The sequence below is a fragment of the Cetorhinus maximus genome, chromosome 14 (assembly GCF_964194155.1).
Source record: "Cetorhinus maximus chromosome 14, sCetMax3.hap1.1, whole genome shotgun sequence".
Lineage (NCBI taxonomy): Eukaryota > Metazoa > Chordata > Chondrichthyes > Lamniformes > Cetorhinidae > Cetorhinus > Cetorhinus maximus.
Window position 1 is genome coordinate 48,844,891 of NC_135892.1, and position 19,595 is coordinate 48,864,485.

A 19,595-nucleotide genomic window follows, 5' to 3' on the forward strand; every position below is an offset into this window, starting at 1 on the left:
AGTCTTGGCCGGTCCCACTTGTTATGGGTATTCTTCTGTAGAAAGACAGAAGGATTGATTGTGATCCCTGTGGTTGCATGAGCAGTTCAGAAGCATGGCTTGATTATGGCAGTTGCTGACTCCTCCCCAGTAAGTGATTAAGAAGCCGCTTGTCCTACAACTGATTGAGAGTATGAAGTAGTTGGCACTCATTCATTGCAGATGTCCCATCTGCTGGTCTTGTGTGACATCCCTGATGTCCTTATGAGAGTGTTAGTTTTCAGTGAGTAGATGGTACACGTACCATCTGCAGAGTGCAACAGATCATTCATCCTCTTCCTACACTGCTGGCTGGTTCTTTTTGGACTCCAGCAGCACTAACCACCACTGCAACCTTCTCCCAGGCCGTCATGGTCAGATGGAAGGACCTGCTGCTTCCATCCCTGGAAACAGCACCTCTTGCCTTTCCAGGATGGCCAGCGAAGTGTCTCCAGGGAGGCATCGCTGAACATTTTTAGTGAATGCAGATCCTGGAGCACCTGGCCTGTAGTGGGTGAATGGCTGTCCAGTTACCCTTTACATATGGCGCCTGGACCTTTGACCCAATGGAGGTAACTGCGGGGCAGGCAACTCCTTGCCCATCCCCACCACGAGATTCACCATGCTACACATAGCTGAATAAGTAATGAGCTGAACAGCGCAAGATCACATGTGTTCAGCCATCTCAACCCCAGCGGGAATCACTCTCCCTTCCATGCCTGCCACCGAGGTCAAAGTGGAAGATTCTGCCCTTTGTTTCAGAAAGACCCTGTTGGTTCTAATAATAACATATTTTATTAGTTTCAGGGAAAACATTGAATCGCATCAGTCTGGAAGGTACTTTTGTGTTGGTTTACCCTTAAAGAGACATTCTCTGAATGGCTATAAATGTCCATATTTAATTAGGTACTCGTTTGAGACTGGGTACTCTCCGTAGCTCCAGTATCAAAGATCACTTGATTTGCTGCAGTCTTTGTTTGGGTCCAGTTTTTAAAAGTATTGACTGAAAGTTCATAATATACATCTGTGTACTTGGCATAATACAATGGAAGATTATGACCTTTCTGCAGGCCACTGCTACCTGTGGACCATCCATACCCATCGTGACCAAGTAGGTCTCAAACCCCAGAATCCATCATTTCCATGACAGGGGTGGATCTCCCAGTGAAGAAAGGAAAGGAGCTGGTATCTTTAAGTTTAAGCTATTCTCCATTTTTGTCGTCAGACGCTGTGTTTTGTGCCTCAGAGATATGCAGAGATAATACACCAGGTGAATAGAAGCTTTATTACAAATATTTTTAAGATGTCTGCAGCCATACGCTTACAGCTAGGTTTCAGTTTCTCTGTAACCGCACCCACAGGTTTGAATAACAGCACACTGTTCTGGTGAGCAGTCAATAGGCATGCACATTCAAACACTGAGCAATTGAACGCAACAGTGATTATCAAACAAAATTTGACCCCAACTCCAGGAACCAAAAGCTCAATCAAAAAAGTAGGTTTTAAGGAACGTCTTAACGGGGGAGAGAGGAGCAGAAAGTTTTAGGCAGAGATTTCCAGACCTTATGACAAATGCAGCTGAATGTTGCATCAGTGTTGGAGCAAAGAAAATTGAAGATGTGCAAGAGGCCAGAATTGGAGGAAAGTAGATATATCAGAGGGTTATAGGACTGGAGGAGATTACAGATGCAGGAAGGGTTAAGACTTTGGAGAGATTTGAAAAGAAAGATGACAATTTTAAAATCAAGGCATTGCTGGAATGGGAGCCAAAGTAGGTTAGTAAGCACAGGTGATAGATGAACAGGATTTTGTGCGAGTTAGGATACAAGCAGTGCCTGCTCAAACTTCTGGTGCTAGCCATACTGGACACCATTTATTTGAGGGCTTTAGCACACGCACAGTGTTCATCCGCCAGAAGTATGTGGACTAGGTACATTGTAATGCTGATTTGATGCTCCGCCATTTTAGAGCTCAATACTCCAGCTAATGCCCTCTCTTAACCTTGCACCACTGAACATGTGTTCAACAACAGGAAGGACACCCCCACTTCCACCAACCCTGCCCACAAGCAGCTTTTAAAGGGATCAATAACTACTTTCAGGTTAGTTGCTAATGGATTCTGACTGCCTCTTGCTGCAATTGTAGAAGTGCTTTACAGTTGCCAGAGGTATTTAAAGTTGCTGAAGCCCACAGGACGTGGCATGGCACATGCTGAAGGATTTAGTTTGACTTCAAGGATTCTGCAGAAACCACTTGTTTCCCAGTCATGGATGCAGTAATTTGCATCCCCCTTGGCCTATAGAATGAGAGGAAAAATGGGCAGAGGTGACACAGAACAGGACAAGCTGCTGGAAGAGGGAGGAGGGGGAGAAGGGCTCTCAGATGGAGGCTATGTCAATCCATAGTCTTCAGGTAGTAATTCTCCTAATTGAATCTCAGTGAGGAACAGTGTATCAGACATCTCTTTTTTACTAAGGAGATCCTTTTTTTTATTCATATATGGGATGTGGGCTTCGCTGGCCGGGCCAGCATTTATTGCCCATCCCTGATTGCCCTTGAGAAGGTGGTGGTAAGCTGCCTTCTTGAACTGCTGCAGACCATGTGGTGTAGATATACCCACAGTGCTGTTAGGAAGGGAGTTTCAGGACTTTGACCCAGTGACAGTGAAGGAACGGCAATATATTTCCAAGTCAGGATGGTGAGTGACTTGGAGGGGAACTTCCAGGTGGTGGTGTTCCCATCTATCTGCTGCCCTTGTCCTTCTAGATGGTAGCGGTCGTGGGTTTGGATGGTGCTGTTGAAGGAGCCTTGGTGAATTCCTGCAGTGCATCTTGTAGATGGTACACACTGCTGCTACGGTGGTGTAGATGGTGCGTCGGTGGTAGAGGAAGTGTATGTTTGTGAATGTGGTGCCAATCAAGCGGACTGCTTCGTCCTGGACGGTGTCAATCTTCTTGAGTGTTGTGGGACTGTACTCATCCAGGCAAGTGGGGAGTATTCCATCACACTCCTGACTTGTGCCTTGTAGATGGTGGACAGGCGTTGAGGAGTCAGGAGGCGGGTTACCCATCGCTGGCTTCCTAGCCTCTGACCTGCTCTTGTGGCCACAGTATTTACATGGCTAGTCCAGTTCAGTTTCCGGTCAATGGTAACCCCCAAATTTTGATAGTGGCGGATTCATTGATGGTAGTGCTATTAAACATCAAAGGGTAATGTTTGGATTCTCTCTTGTTGGACATGGTCATTGCCACTTGTGTGGCACAGATGCTACTTGTCACTTGTCAGCCCAAGCCTGGATATTGTCCAGGTCTTGCTGCATTTGGACATGGACTGCTTCAGCATCTGAGGAATCGAGAATGGTGCTGAACATCATGCAATCATCAGTGAACATCCCCACCTCTGACCTTATGATGGAAGGAAGGTCATTGATGAAGTAGCTGAAGATGGTTGGGCTGAGGCCACTACCCTGAGGAACTCCTACAGTGATGTCCTGGAGCTGAGATTACTGACCTCCAACAACCACAACCATCTTCCTTTGTGCTAGGTATGACTCCAACCAGCGGAGAGTTTTCCCCTGATTCCCATTGACTCCAGTTTTGTTAGGGCTGCTTGATGCCACACTCTGTCAAATGTGGCCTTGATATCAAGGGATTCACTCTCACCTCACCTCAGGAATTCAGCTCTTTTGTCCATGTTTGAACCAAGGCTGTAATGAGGTCAGGAGCTGAATGGCCCTGGTGGAACCCAAACTGGGTGTCAGTGAGCAGGTTATTGCTAAGCAAGTGCCGCTTGATGGCACTGTTGATGACCCCTTCTATTACATTACTGATGATGGAGAGTAGACTGATGGGGCGGTAATTGGCCGAGTTGGATTTGTTCTGCTTTTTGTGTACAGGACATACCTGGGCAATTTTCCACATAGCTGGGTAGATGTCAGTGTTGTAGCTGTACTGGAACAGCTTGCTAGGGGCGTGGCAAGTTTTGAAGCACAAGTCTTCAGTACTCACTGAAATCTGCCACCTGCTGAAGCCTCAGAGCAGGGCAGCATTGCTAGTGGTTGTAAATGTGACCATGGGCATGAACTTTTATGCGTCTAGTTCCTCCCAGTCTAGAGCAGGCGATACTTGCAATATCTCCCAGTTGCCGTCCACTGTTGCTTTAGGGTGGTCCTTGAGACTCTTTATTCAAAGAGAACTGAGTATACCTCATTCTCTCCTTCCAGAGTGATTTTTTTTTTTGAAAAATATACTTTATTCATAAAATACCTGGAAGAACATGACAAAATATTTCTAAATCGCCATCACAAAAAGTGCAATCCAATTCAACTTTTACACATGGATCACGAGGTGCTTCAATACAATCATTTCAATATGATCATTCCAGACAATCAGACAGTGCAATGGTATTGGAGTCATCAGCATATATCATGTTGCACTCTGAGGTGCTTCATTACAATTATAATACAATTAGTATTCAATGCATACAGTCATTGTGAGCCGTACAGCCTAAGGGGTCTATCATAATTCCCAGCCCCTCGGTGCACTATGGCAGAAAGGTCTTAGACAGCGACCTTTCCCCATTGTGCCTTTGCAGCGGCTGCCCCAAGCTTTAGTGCGTCCCTCAGCACGTAGTGCTGGACCTTGGTATATGCCAGTCTGCAACACTTGGTCGGGGACAACTCTGCGCTGGAAGACCAACAAGTTTCGGGCATACCAAAGAGTGTCTTTCACCAAGTTGATGATCCTCCAGCTGCAGTTGATGTTTGTCTCGGTGTGTGTCCCTGGGAACAGCCCATAGAGCACAGAGTCCTGTGTCACAGAACTGCTCGGGATGAATCTTGACAGAAACCACTGCATCTCTCTCCAGACCTTCTTTGCAAAGGCACAGTCCCCAAGGAGGTGAACAACAGTCTTGTCCCCACCGCAGCCACCTTGAGGGCAACGTGCAGAGGGGGTGAGACTCCTGGTGTGTTGGAAGGATCTGACGGGGAGGGCCTTTCTCACCACCAGCCAAGCTACATCTTGGTGCTTGTTGGAAAGTTCTGGCGATGAGGCATTCTGCCAAATGACTTTGACAGTCTGCTTGGGGAACCATCCGATGGGACCCACCATCTCCATTTCCTGCAGGGCCTCTAAGACGTTACGTGTCGACCACTGCCTGATGGACTTGTGGTCAAAGGTGTTTGTCTGCATAAATTTTTCCATGAGGGACAGGTGGTACAGCATGGTCCAACTACTTGGAGCGTTTCATGGCAGAGTGGCCAGATCCATCCTTCGCAACACCGGGGACAGGTAGAACCTCAGCACGTAGTGACACTTGGTGTTTGCGTACCGAGAGTCTACGCACAGCTTGATGCAGCCGGCACACAAAGGTGGCCATCAGTATAAGGGTGATGTTGGGCACGTTTTTTCCCCCCTTATCTAGATGCTTGTACATCGCGTCCCTGCGGACACGATCCATTTTCGACCTCCAGATAAAGCGAAAGATGGCTTGGGTGATAGCCATCGCGCAGTGGTGGGTGGACAAACACTGTCATCCTGAGAGAGGACAGCAGATACTTTCCACGGTGCCATTGCCACAGCCCTCGGGTAGTATCTCAGGAATCTGAGCATTGTATTGAGGGATAGATTGCTGGGCTGCTGTGACAGACTGCAAACCCCTTTGAACACTGGTATTTGCAGCTACAGTGGCAGCAAGCTGAGCTTGCATGTCTTCAAGCTGAGATTCCACCTTAACATCCAGAAGATTGGTGGCTTCTGCTTGTGCTGCAATGGAAGCTAAGACTCCAGCCATCAGCCTCTGCATCATGAATGGGTTCACAAATGTTCACATGGAGTTGGTCACCAATTCCACACTGGAGAGAATGGCCGCCAAGCTCTGCACAAAGCCCTGTGCTAAACTCCTCCAAGCTCCTTGACATTGACTGCAAGCTTTCTACCAGATAGCAATGCATCAAGCATTCAGTAAGCCTACCCATCAGTCTTCTTCTGTAGGCTGTCCCATCGAAGTCCTCATCTGAGTCCTCTCAAATAGACTCATGCAACCTAACCCTTTGGTGAGCTGGCACCTATACTGCCCTTGTCTCCTTCGCAAACTACAACACACTTGTATCCTGTGACTTACAATGTGCAGATCCCACCTTGGAGCTATTGACAGTGTCAGTTATCTGAGCTGATCCGCTGTGAGTGTGAGAATGAGTGATGGTGTTTCTTCATCACTGCTTTCTTTCTCTTCCATCTCTCTCTTCCACCACTGCTTTACCAGGTATCTGAAAAAAGTAAGGCACAAGGGTCGAGTTGTAGTTAGTAGGAGTAGGGAAAATGGTTGCGGGGGATCAAGAGAAGCTTTTACATCATGCAGCTTGTAAATCAGAAAAGATTGTGGGATGAGGTGGAATTGGAATTTAAGAATGAGAATTGGGAATGTGCATACTGTCATCTTCGTTGGCTTCAGCCCTGCCAGTGACTGCAGCCTCAGTCATGGCTGCTCCAGTAATGGCGAGCACTGTCTCCTTCTTGGGAGTAAGGATATGCAGCATTCCTGTCCCCACCAGTTAGGTGCTGCTGCCTCTTGTTGGTGCCACCTTGTGCTGGAAGAGAGAGGGAAGTGTGTCTGTACGTGTGGTGCAAAGCGTTTGGGTGGTGTGTCTCTTGTGGTTGAATCGCTGGCAATACGTACAAGTTGTGAGATGTGTGGTTGAATCTTGCAGCAGTGCTAAATGTGTGAGGGTGAGGTGAAACTATGTATGTTAGGTAGGGGGCATTATTGATTGAGATTGTTAGTAGGTAATTGAAGGAGATGCAGTGTAGTGAGGAGCATGTCAGACTTTGAACATACGAGCATATGAATTAGGAGCAGGCGTAGGCCATTCAGCCCTTCAAGCCTGCTCTGCCATTCAATAAAACTATGGCTGATCTGATTGTGGCCTCAACGCCACTTTCCTGCCTATCCCCAATACCCTTTGAATCCCTTGTTAGTCAAGAATCTGTCTACCTCTGCCTTAAAAATATTCAATGATCCTGCCTCTACCACTCTCTGGGGAAGAGAGTCCCACAGACTCACGACCCTCTGTGAGAAAAAAATTTTCCTCATCTCCATTTTAAATAGGATGTCCCTTATTTTAAACTGTGTCCCCTGGTTCTAGTCTTTCCCACAAGGGGAAGCATCCTTTCAGAAACCACTCTGTCAAACCCCCTCGTATGTTACATGTTTCAATATGATCATCTCTCGTTCTTGTAAGCTTCAATTGATATAGACCCAACCTTTCCTCATAAGATATCCCAGGAATCAGACCCTGTGACTCTGCTAGAGGGGTAAGCTGACCAAGATGCAAATGGTGTCTATTTTCCCCTCAATGTTTCCCTTGTGAAATGGACCTGGACAGCCCCAGGTATGTGATGGGCCTGTTAACAACTCTGCAGAAATAACAAGTTTCAATCTTTGCTGGTACCCTGGTTTCGTGATTATAACATCCTTAGAGTGGGGTGTGAGAGTCCACAAGGGTGAGAGGGGAATGCTTTTGTTCTTGTAACTCCTGTTGGAAACTTCCAGGACAGATGGCCAATCCTGTGAGCCATGTGACCTGTAGCAGCCATCCTTTGGTTCAGCAAAAGTCCATTTTAAAATAGCAAAAAAAAAAGTTTGATTTTTGATTTTTTTTCATGTCTATTGACATGTCATATGGGTAATGATAACCAGAGTATGGCAGGAAGTGACAGAGCCTACAAACTTAAGACTCCACCAAAAGATAAGGCCAGAGTTTTCAAGAATGGTAAAAAGACAGAATTAAAGGCTCTGTATCTGAATGTGCACAGCTTTCATAACAAAATGTATGAATTAATAGCACAAATGGAAATAAATATATACGACCTGATAGCTATTTCAGAGACGTGGTTGCCAGATGACCAAGGCTGGGAGCTAAATATTCAAAGACAGCTAGGAAAAGGTGGTGGGTAGCTCTGTTAATTCAGAATTACATTAGTGGAGTAGTGAGAAATTACCTTAGTTCATAAAATCAAGATGTGGAGTTAGTTTGGATAGAGATAAGAAATAACAAAGGTAAGAAATCACTTGTGGGAGTAGTTTTAGGTCCCCTAACATTAGTCACCAGGGCCATCCCTCGCGGGGTGTGGGACCCAGGGCAAATCACACCGTGTGGACCCTCCATAACATTTTTATACAAGTTTCCTCTGATGGCTGGGCCCCTGAACGTGTGTGTGAAAAGGAGAACCAGCAGCATCCCAGCTACATTCACAAGCATGTACTGCACTATTGACTGTGATAACTGTGTCACATATAAAACTACACCACTACAGCTTCCAAAGCTGAACATAGTTGTTGGCTCTCCTTTCATTAAGGAAAAATCCATGATCTCTATGGGATTCTGTTATAACATTTTTACCAACACACCCCACACCCCAACTAGAGAAAACTTTGAGGCCAGTATTTTCCAGCCCCTCACACCAGTTGGATCTTCCAGTCCTGCTGATGTGAACGGAGATTTCAATGGCCAGAATTTTACATTCAGCGTGCGGGCGTGGGCCCGACACGCCAGAATGTAAAATGATGCGCGATGACATTGGGCATGCATCCTGACGTCACCATGCGCCATTGCGATATGTCGGAAGGCGTACGCTATGAGGATGGAGGCGCACCCGCCATTAATTAACGGGCCAGTTGAGGCCCATGATGCACCAATTGTATTTGATTTTATGCAGCCCATGCGATTTTCAGAGCGTCGCACGGGCGTAACGGGCAGGTGGGTAGGCCACATTTTCAAAAACCTCATCCACGGGCGGGATAAGAGTGGTGAGTGGGCTCGCTAATGTGTGTTGTTTGTATTTAGATTATAACTTACTGCTGCTTGCTTGTATGAACAGGACAACTTCAATTTGCTTCAGAGCTGCTTTGACAGAAATAACATGCTTTACTTCAGGACTCTGGAAGAGTCATAACACTTGGGGCCTTCCAGGTATCAGACAGCATTCCCTTACCCTGGGAATGGGGATTGTGGTCACCGCTGGAGGCATCTCCTCTGAGGAAGAAGAGAGGGCCAGAAGTGGGAAGAGGCCAGGTGTCCCTATTCAGTCTCCAGGGAAGCGACCTGTGGGAGGACAGGTGCAGGCACAAGGGGCGCAGGGCCAACAGGAAGTCCAAGGCAGAAGGGGCTGCAGAAGACACCACTATCCTGCTGCCAGGGTTTACAGGCGGCGATGCAGCTACATCAATGTGTCTGAGGTGCAATGCCGAAGGAGGCTCTGCCTTTCAAGGGAGACAGTGACCTCCATCTGTCAGATGATTGGCCCTGAGATCAGCTCCAACTGTGTGGGTGGACACCCCATGCCAGTGGCGCTGAAGGTCATGGTGGCCCTCAACTTCTATGCCTCCAGCTCTTTCCAGGGGCTGGTGGGTGATTTTTGTGGAGTCTCCCAATCAGCTGTCCACAGTTGTGTCAAGCTGGTGACAGATGGTCTGTTCAGGCGTGCACTGACTTTGATTCACTACCGCAGGGACAAGGCCAGGCAGACAGAGCGAGCCAGAGGCTTTACAGCGATTGCTGGGTTCCCTTGCATCCAGGGTGCTATCGACTGCACACATGTGGTCATCAAGACCTTAGCGGGTGAGCCGGGTGCCTCAGTCAACAGGAAGGGATTCCACTCCATCAAAGTGCAAGTGATGTGTGACCGTAGGACACAGATTCTGCAAGTCTGTGCAAGGTATCCAGGCAGCTCCCAAGACGCTTACATCCTGAGACAAACACATTTAATAGTGTGGTGTCTGGCATACATAAAACAAATTAAATGGCAAGGTGTTCTCCATCACACCTACTAATAACTAACTTAAAAATGGGGCAAAAAAAAATCACCAGTGATAAGCCCGTGTTGTGCCTAAGGTGCTCTAAGTTTGCATTTACGGGTGCTTATGTCTGGGTGCTCCCCCTTCGCTGTCACTGGCATTGGAGACAGCCTGCTCACTCTGCTGTCCTGTAGGCCTTGATGACCTTGGTGGGTGTCCTTTGACCCATGGAGCCTGTGCTGGCCTTGCTTGGGAGGGAGCAGCCAATGGCACGGCTGGCATCTCCCCAGTCGCTGCAGCCTCATTGGATGCCACAGTCACTGGCAGAGGGGCAGAGGAGCTGCTGCCCTCATCCAGAGTACCCTGAGAGGAGCCTGCAGAGACGACAAGCAGCTCGTGCGCCAACGTCAGGTCCTAACTGCTGTGCTAAATGACCCATGCCAACCCGGTACTCGCCCTTCCCGATCGCAGGAGGTCATTGAAGTGCTTGCGGCACTGCACCTCACCACATCATGGAAGCTGACCCTGGATGCCACATCCTCCCAGGCATTTTTGGTGAGGTGGGGGGCCTCCTCCTCCAGTCCCTGGGGACAAGAATATCACGGCATGCTGCCACTTCCTCCAGGAGGGCAGCAAGTTACTCGTCGGAAAACCGCAGGGCCGACTGCCCCGCCGACCTGCCCTCCTGCCTACCATGTTCAGTATTGATGTTCTGCGTGACAACGGTCCTCCGAGTCAATACATTGTAGGCTATCCTCCTTTTAAAATTGTAAGTTTTTTTGGAGAGTACACTTTGACCTAAGTAACACCAGGATGAAGTACTGGGTGTTGTGCATTACTGCTGGTAGTGGTGGTGGGAGCAATTTAATTTTGGAGTAGCACATGTGAAGTGTGTCACAAACAGCAGATTGACTAAATTTGTGCAATAGTAAAGCTGTCCAATTATTTGGGAAAGTGTGCCCCATATAATGGCACAGCTCTATTTTCTTTCAAATTCTTAATTTTCTATTCTTTTTCTTGTGCATGGCTTTCTCCATACACCAGGTGGATAGCCTGATACCAGGTCTCTACTTGTCTGTTCTATAGCCACTCAAAGATAAAAGCCAAATGTGGCCCTTAAGCGGCAGGAGAGGGGCCACACCATGCAGGCATACCCTGGAGCACAGGCCTGGTGAGTGTGCCTCCTGTTCTGACATCCTGTGCCCATCAGAGGGACCCGCAAACAGCGAAGACTGCAGGATGAACCCCCCCCGCCATTTACAATGACCACCCCCCCACCCCTTTGCCAGGACCTGCCTGACTGCCCCCATGAGAGCCTGCCCCACTTAGCTGTCTTCCAGGGTTACAATGACAATCCTTCGCCTAGGGCCTACTGCAGTACCGGCAGTGGCCAGCGACTCCCAGTGGCACTGATGGCCTATGTCTGGCCAACTGCTCTTGGAGGTGGGACATGCGCTCTGTAGGCCACAGGAACCCCGTTGACAGGCAGTAGACTGTCTAATTGAGACTTAATCCCATCAGAGTGCCTGGAAATGGCCACAGCAGGATTGCTACCCTCCCACCAACCAGTGGACAGGCCCACGACCATTAAATCCCACCAGTCATTTTCAGGTGTTTTTTGACTTTTAATTTCCCTTTCCCGTCCCCAAACAGAAAGGCGGTTTTTGATTTTTATTTCCCCCCTTTATAAGTGGTGGTGTGTTTTCCCAACCCCTCAGTTTTGGTGTGATCCAATTCTTTATTAATAATCCCACAGCAAAGTTGAGCTAGGATGAACTAAAAGAATTAGTTTATTTTACACACATTCAAAACATGGGACGCAGTGTTGCTAGGTAGCTCCCGGTACATTCGTACAACAAAAGGGGGATAAGGGGAAGAAAGAGGTACAGGGCAAAGACCACAGAGAGATAAGAATTATTGTTTCATGTGAGTCCAGGATCCAGAATCAAAGTCCAATGGTGTATTCTTTCAGAGTTGAAAACTGATGCTGGATAATTCACCTTTTCAGTAGAGATGATTTTCACGATGAGATGGGCCCAAAGGGATGAATTAGTATTGTAGGCGCTGGTACAAAAGTTCCAGTAGAAAACAGCGTGGGTGCGAATTTAGATATTCAAAAACCTGGACAGTGCCCTTTTCCCGCTGCTGCCTGCTAGATGGAAAATGGCAGTCTGAGTTTTTTTCAGCTCCACAAGGCAATATTACAGGTTCTAGCAGCTGACAGGGCGGGACAGGGGAGTGTTATCTTGTGACATGACTCCCACTTCTCCAACTTGGTTTGGATAAAGGTTGTCTATTCCATACCTGGATTTTTGAGATGCTTAATGTATCAACCATTAATAAGTCCAACAGAACTTTCAGGGTCCTTTTGACCTTGCAGACGGATCATCTCCATTCGCCAGGGCCTGGCCTTAGAAATGTAAAGGGTCTTTGTACAATTCCTTGGGATTCTATCTCTGCAGGGGCATTAGCACCTCTTTAGCAATGAGGTTACTGCTATTCTGAAGGCCAGTAATTCCTTTTGCTTGAGTCATAGCCAATCATAGCTTCAGTCATTTTAAAGGCCTTTGCCCAGTTTTAAAGATTTTATAAATTAACCATGCTGATATTTATATATTTGCTAAAAATATAGAGTGAAGTCTTAGCCCTTTGACAACTACTAACAAGATAATGGAAAAAAATGTTCAGAAAGCATTTTGTTATTAGTGAGGAAAGCCATCTAGCAGCCTCTGAAAGATGATGTGTTTATGTCATATAAAACAGAAACTGCTGGAAAAACTCAGCAGGTCTGGCAGCATCTGTGGAGAGAGAAACAGTTAACGTTTCAAGTCCGTAAGACTCCCTCAGAGCGTTTATGTAGGTTATTTCCATTATAAATATGGGCATACTTCGAGTTGACAGAGAAGTATGCTAATAAGGTTGACAACAGAAAATCAGACATTGTAGATGGGAAATTTATGCAGAACTAAAATTTCAAATAAAATTTATATTAAACCACTATGCTCATATGCTCATTTGTTATGCATTAAGAAAATCAGTAAGTTTTTATATTTTTTTCTTTGGCCTGTAGAAATGAGATCAGGGCTAACTTGTGACTTTTGGACAATTGACTGGTAGAGTACATCATTGAACTGCCCAGAAGTGTTGATGGGAAGTTTACTCCGTTCTGAGTCCAGGCCTTGAAGTCATACCCTGATGGGTGGAAAACATGTGTCCCATGGCAGATTTTAGGCTGACTTAATATTAAATGTCCTGGAGACCGACCAGCCAGAGAAACAATATCTCTGGGAATGGGATGAGGGTGGAAGTTAGGGAACCACAGGATTGAGCTGGGTTCACAAAAATAACTTTAGCAGTTAACAGAAAGAGTGTCTCCTGGTGTTGATCCAGGTTTTACTGAATAGAGTGTCTACAGTGGATACACCCCATAGTTGGTAGTTAAAATGACAGTTGCCCAGATTTTGTGGTTAGTGGCAAAGGACAGAACTTGCCATTCATACGCGGACAGACTTTTTGCAATCTTTTGAGTGGAAACTTACTGTCATCAGGCATCTGATCCAGCATGGCACTCTTCACAAGGAATCTGTAGCTTGTTTGAGCAGGGCAAGCAACAGCGTGTCTCTTCATCCAAACAGATTGAAGAACCTTCACTGAGATATGCAGGAAGTGTAAATTAGATCTAAATCATGTATGGAAATTGAAGAGCGGGAAGGAGGCATAAAGAAGACAGAATAAAAATGTTAAATATCATAATTTTAATCTTTTAAATTTCCAACACTGATAATAAGTTGAGAGAATGAGGACCACACCTGTAAAATTCAATTTTCAGTGCCGGAGAGGTTCTTAAGACTGATCAGATCATTAAAAATGCACTTCCGCATGAATGCACCAACTCTCACTCAGGCGCATTTAGTGGGTAACTAGTGGGTAACTTCACAGCCTTGCATGGATTACAATGCCAAGTTTATTGTTGAAGTACTAGTATACCAAACCCAGTGGAGGAGCTGGGTAATTCAGACAACTTCCAGATTTCTGTGTTTAACTGTACATGTACAGACTGCCAAAGTCACTGTCCAATTTGCTCCATTATTAATGAATGATCTATTTCTTTTTAATAAAAGTACAACAGAGTTATAGAAATGCTGAACTGCAATTTGCACATGCATATCAATATTTGCTGCTTAACTTGAGAATATATTATGTTACAAAATGGATATGCTAGTAAACTCTACCAAGTGGGGAGTATGTTTTCAACTTTCAGGTTTTTTTCTTTGACCATAATTTATTTATACTGTCATTGCTATTACGACAATGATGCTGTTACACATAACATAAAACATAATCCATCATCTGTTACAGGACATTAATGAGGGATTGAAATGATGTAATTACTTCATGAGCTCTTAATGCGAAGCCATAATCCAACTGGATAACAGAAACAACATGAGGGCCTGAATGGCCCATTACTGTTCCTTATGTCCCTTCCTGTGTTCCTACCTAATCTTTCAGATATCACTTCTTTGAAACTCTCTTCTACTTGTATTATTTTTCTAATATGTTGAGAACAAATAATCTTAAATCATAAAAACATTGATGGGGATTTTGCCGCTACAATGTAAATTCAGACACCCGGACTCAATGGACGGAATTTTCCCAAATTTGCACTAAGTGCATTAGTGGGCGGGTAAAACGACATTTTACTCACCGGCCGTGATGGCAGGTTTTCACGCCGTACCATCCCGAACCTACCTCATTATTTATGCACTCCCAGGAAACACGCCATTTCCATGGCGGGCGGACTCTCATTCGCCCACCCACCATCACCCTGCTGCTGCATCACACCGAGCCCCCTGTTTAAAATCCAGCCACAAGCACACATCTCAGTGCTTCCAGCTCACCACTGCTGAACAGAAGACATGGCCCTGAACCTGAGGAAGACGGCAGCCGCCAGATTCAGCAACACGTCTCTCAAGTGACTTTTGGATGCCGTGGAGGCCTGCCGGGATGTCCTCTACCCCCGCTCTGGCAGCAGGATGGGCAACAACAGCACTAACCTGGCTTGGGAGGTGGTGGCAGTGGTGGTCAGTGCCAACGCCCTGCATAAAAGGACAGCCACCCATTGCCACAAGAGGATGAATTATCTCCCCCATTCCACCAGGGTACTTCACTCAACTCATCACTCAACTCTCACACTCACAAACCCATCACACAACCACAGGGCCCGCACTCACTGCCAGTTCAAGGGACATCATCATTCACTCTCTCATGCTCACTGTCATTGTCCTCATCCTGTCCATGGGACCACTCAACACTCACACAGGCCAGGCATACTTGTCATCTGGCCTGGCAGGCGTTCTGCTTACATTTTCTCCATCTCTATCCATGCAGGACAAGCTGGCAGACAAGAGAGTGAGATTGCAGACCGGTGGCAGAATGCCCAAAATCAAGGTCCTCATGGACTTTGAAAACAGAGCCATCCAGCTGACCTTCGAGGATCCGGACCAGTCCTGTGCTGACGGTGAGGTGCTGACTGCTCCACCAAGTGAGGATCCAGCAGTGCAACATCCAACAGACAACCATGCTGTGAGTGGTGTGCCCTCTTTCACAGGCCACTGCCATGCACTAGTTATCTCCCCTTGCTTTCGCAGGCACATCTGCCAAACAGCCGGCAGAGTCCATGATCCAGGGCCTCCAATCAAGCCCTGAAGAAACCTCTGAAGAGGAATCTGGAGGGTCCCTCCCTAAAGTTTCATCACAGCACTCATCCACATCTTCCACCAGCGCAGAGACATGCATCTCAGTGGGACCTAACTTTAGAGTAGCCCCGGGATCATAATCTGGTGAGTACATCGCAATGTCTGATCCACAGCAGGGACTTCCCAAGTGTCTGGCACTCAGAGGACTGCTGGAGGCCAGAACATTGCTGAGTCCGAGTCAAATGACGAACCTCTGGACTTGGTCATATCACAGTTGCTGGAGCTGCAAAGGCAAGCTTGGGAACATCAGGAAGGGATGTCCACTGCACTCATCAGATGACAAGGCACGATGGAGGAGTCTGCCTGCCTTCAGTCTGAGGTGATAGCGCTGGCATGCCAACGCACCGAGGTCAACACTGGTAGGATGGCGGCTACCATGGAGACCTTGATCCAGGATGTCATTCCTGCACTGCTCCATGGGCTGAACTCCATCGCTGATGCCATAGTTGGCCTTCAACAGTGTATACGTAAGAGGGGTGCAGGGCAGCTTGATCTCCCTCCAGTTACCCGGCCCATCCGTCTCCCCTCTTCCTGTGACCTCAACAGATCTAGCTCCACAGGCCGAGGAGGGTGCCACTGCCACACAGCAGGACCCTGAAAGCAGGTTGGAGCCTTCCAAGCCTCAGCCCTCCAGAGGACGCCCGCCAAAGTCATCACAGACAGGGCGTCGCAGTCAGCAAGCTGCCTCCACTTCCACTGTGGATGTTCGGTGAGCACCAAGACCATGCGGCAGGGTTGGGACAGTTAAGGAGAATTAGGTGCACATTAGTACGCTATTGTCAATAACTCCCAAGAACATCTCCCTGCCTATAACTCCTTGTTCTAATGAGCAGTGTTCTTGTCACTCAGATGTGAAACCTTTCTGCACAAGATAAAGGCAGGTTCCTCAGTCCAAGGCCTCTTCCCTGCGCTTTGTGCAGCCTTCAGACCAAAGTGATGGTCCGGCCTCACACTCCCTGAAGACGTTACTGATACCTGAATCTCGGTGGTGCTTGTCATTGCTGCCAGAATGTTGTGGGCAGGCGCCAAAGAGTTCTCTTATTATCTCGGTGTGCTCTCAGCACCTTTATGGAGGGGCTGGCCCCATCTCTTCAACAGCTGTGACCCTTGATGCTGTGCTCCAGCTCCTGAAGGGCTCAGGCACTGAAGGCAGACAAAGCCTCAGATGCTTCTAAAGTTTCATGGCTGCGTCTCTATGATATGACCCTGACCATGGAGCGCAAGCGAGCTGCCCTCAGCCAGCCAGGAGTCAGACATTCTCAGAGGCTGTGTGAAGATTTATGGAGTGTCCTCAATGCATATTGTCATTATCCTCCTGCAATCAAGTGATTATTAGGGCCTCCACCATGCCTCCATGACAGGAGCATTCTCACAGAGGGTATTCGGATGCCATAAGCCAGATGAGTCAAAACGTTCACAAATGCGATGTGAGTAACTATGAGGTCACCTCACTGCATGTCGTCATCATCCTCCACAAATCTAGCAGCTTTGAGGGCCTCCCGAGCGCCCCTGCCGTGTCTAGCCAGTCCGAGAGCCTCATCCCCGTCATTGTCGCCCTTAAGGACCTCCTCAGCGTCATATTTTTCAGCGTCGTCCTCATCGGAGGAGGCCTCCAGCTCCTCCATCTCCTCCCCAGCCAGCTCGTCTCCCCGTTGGAGCGCCAGGTTGTAAAGGGCACAGCAGACAACAACCTTGCGTGACACCCTCTGTTGGCTGCATTGCAAGGCTCCACCAGACTGGTCCAGGCACTGGAACCTCACCTTCAGCATCCCAATGTTCTACTCCACCAAGTTGTGAGTTGCATCATGAGCCTCATTATACCGTCGCTTTGCTGTAGTCTGATGCCACTGCACGGTTGTCATCAGCCACGGCCTCTGCGGGTTGCCCTTGTCCCCAAGGAGCCATCCCTGCAGCCTCTGTGGACCTTGGAAGACTCCAGGGATCTGTGACCGACTGAGGATGTAGGCGTTGTGCACACTCCCTGGAAATTGTGTGCACACCTGCAGGATGCGTTTGTGGTGGTTGCACACCAGATGCACATTCAGCAAATGGAATCCCCTGCAGTTGATGTAGTCCACGAGTGTAGCAATGGAGACCTGAGCGCCACATGAGTGCAGTCAATCACACCCTGCACCTGTGGGAAACCTGGGATCTGGGCAAATCCAATTGCTCTTGTATCCTGGCTGTAGTGGTCCCGGGCAAAATGCACAAAGTTTGGTCCCCTTGTGAAAATGACATCCATGACCTCATGGGTGCATTCGTGGGTGGAGGCTTGAGAGATCCCACAGAAGTTACCTGTGGAGCCCTGAAAGGAGCCACTGGCATAGAAATTGACCGCTGTGGTCGCTTTCACATCCACTGGCAGTGAATGCCCTCCATGTCCCCGTGGCGCCAAATCCTTCAGTAGATGTGAGCGACCAGTTCCCTAGACATGCGCAGTCTTTGGCGACACTACTTCTCGGTCATCTGCAGGAATGAAAGGTGGTGTCTATAGATGCTGGGTGTCACTAGGTGCCGACGAGCGACGGCTCGCTGTGGCTCTTGGGCAGCATGTGCTGGAGCCCCAGCTGCCCCTTCTTCCTGAGGTTGCTGCTCCTGCCTCTGCGCAGCCAGGAGCCTCAGTCGCTCTCTCCTCCGTGTTCTTCACACTCTGTAGACCATCAGGCGTATAGCTAGTTCACCAGGCTCCATGATCCTGATGTACTCCTCCTGCAGGATGAGAGAGACAGGTGGTTAACATGGGTGTACTAAGAACCTGTCCTGGTCAAGTGTGACGACCCCTTAACATTTCCTGGATAGTGCTGGTCACCACTTGGATGGCCAGAGATTAGTGCGCTGCATGGCTGCCCTGTTAGTTTGAACCATGGGAGAGACTGGTCCAAACCGGGATGTTGACATTGCAAGAGGCTGTGAGCGCCTCCAGCAGTGACTGCTATATAATCAGCTTTAGCAAGGAGATTGTACAATGTGTGCAGCCCAACTGCTCTGCAGTCCACTAAAGTGCTCATGAATTTGCAGTCTGTGTCGGGGATGGGGGAGCTCTGCAGAACTTGGTGGCACTTTGATGCCTCTACATTGCTTGAGTGGGCTGATAAGCTAGGAGTCCGACCCAATCATATCAATGTGGCTGTGCCTGAACTGTCAGCTGCAGAGGAATGGTCACTTTATACATGTTTCCCGAATGCGTGGCCACTTCCCCCGCACACCCTACACCTCCCAACCCTGAATGCTTGTTCAAGGTTCAATGGCAGGGCTCCGCTTAACCACCACCACCCCCGCCACCAGTCGCCTCAACGGCAAGGCTGCACTTGCCCCCCGCTCCACCTCACCCTCAAAAGTCGCCTCAGAGGCAGAGCTGCATTTGCCCCCTGACCGGACCACCCCCCCCCCCCCCCCCCCCCCGCCCCCCCAACCTCCCACCACCAGTTCAGCAGGTTTAGCACTTAACCCCGACCCTCTGGCACCCCTGAAGCCTGCAAAGCAACAGGCGACCCTGGCAAACTTGTTGCTGTGAACTCACCTCCAGTTCACCCAAAGTGCAGGCCTCCAAGTGCACATTGCCTCTGTGCTGTTGTGAAACACATCAGCGTGCTTTCCCACCAACGTGGATGGACGATCCAACGGGGGTGCAAGAGCCTGGTGGGATGGCCTGATAATGATATGCTGATGTATTACAATGAGGTGACTGATGGCAGGAAATGTGGCTCGCCTTTGGCAGGCTGAGTGGACAATCGCGACCTTCCTTCCCATTGTCATGAAACTGATTGCACCATATTGTCTGCTCATGTCACCTACCACACCCGCCGCCAGCAGGCATGGAAAATTCCACCCAATATGTGTCCTGTGCCAATGTGGGAGGGCAGAGGGGCTGTGATGGCAACCTTCTTGGTGGAAACTTCTTAAGTGGCCACCACTGTAAGGTGGACAGGGGGACGCCTGCCTCTCCAAGTTGCTGGTCCAATCACAGGGCTAACAGCCCTGCAGCTTTGGCAATGTCACCGATAGAGGTGGTCTCTGCTGAGGCTG

The 19,595-nt window shown here is 48.3% G+C and overlaps 1 protein-coding gene across 1 annotated transcript in view; it reads left to right on the forward strand.

Moving 5' to 3' along the window:
• Nucleotides 1-19,595, forward strand: part of pde10a (phosphodiesterase 10A) — a 484,537-nt gene that overhangs the window by 198,348 nt on the left and 266,594 nt on the right. The window lies entirely within an intron of this gene.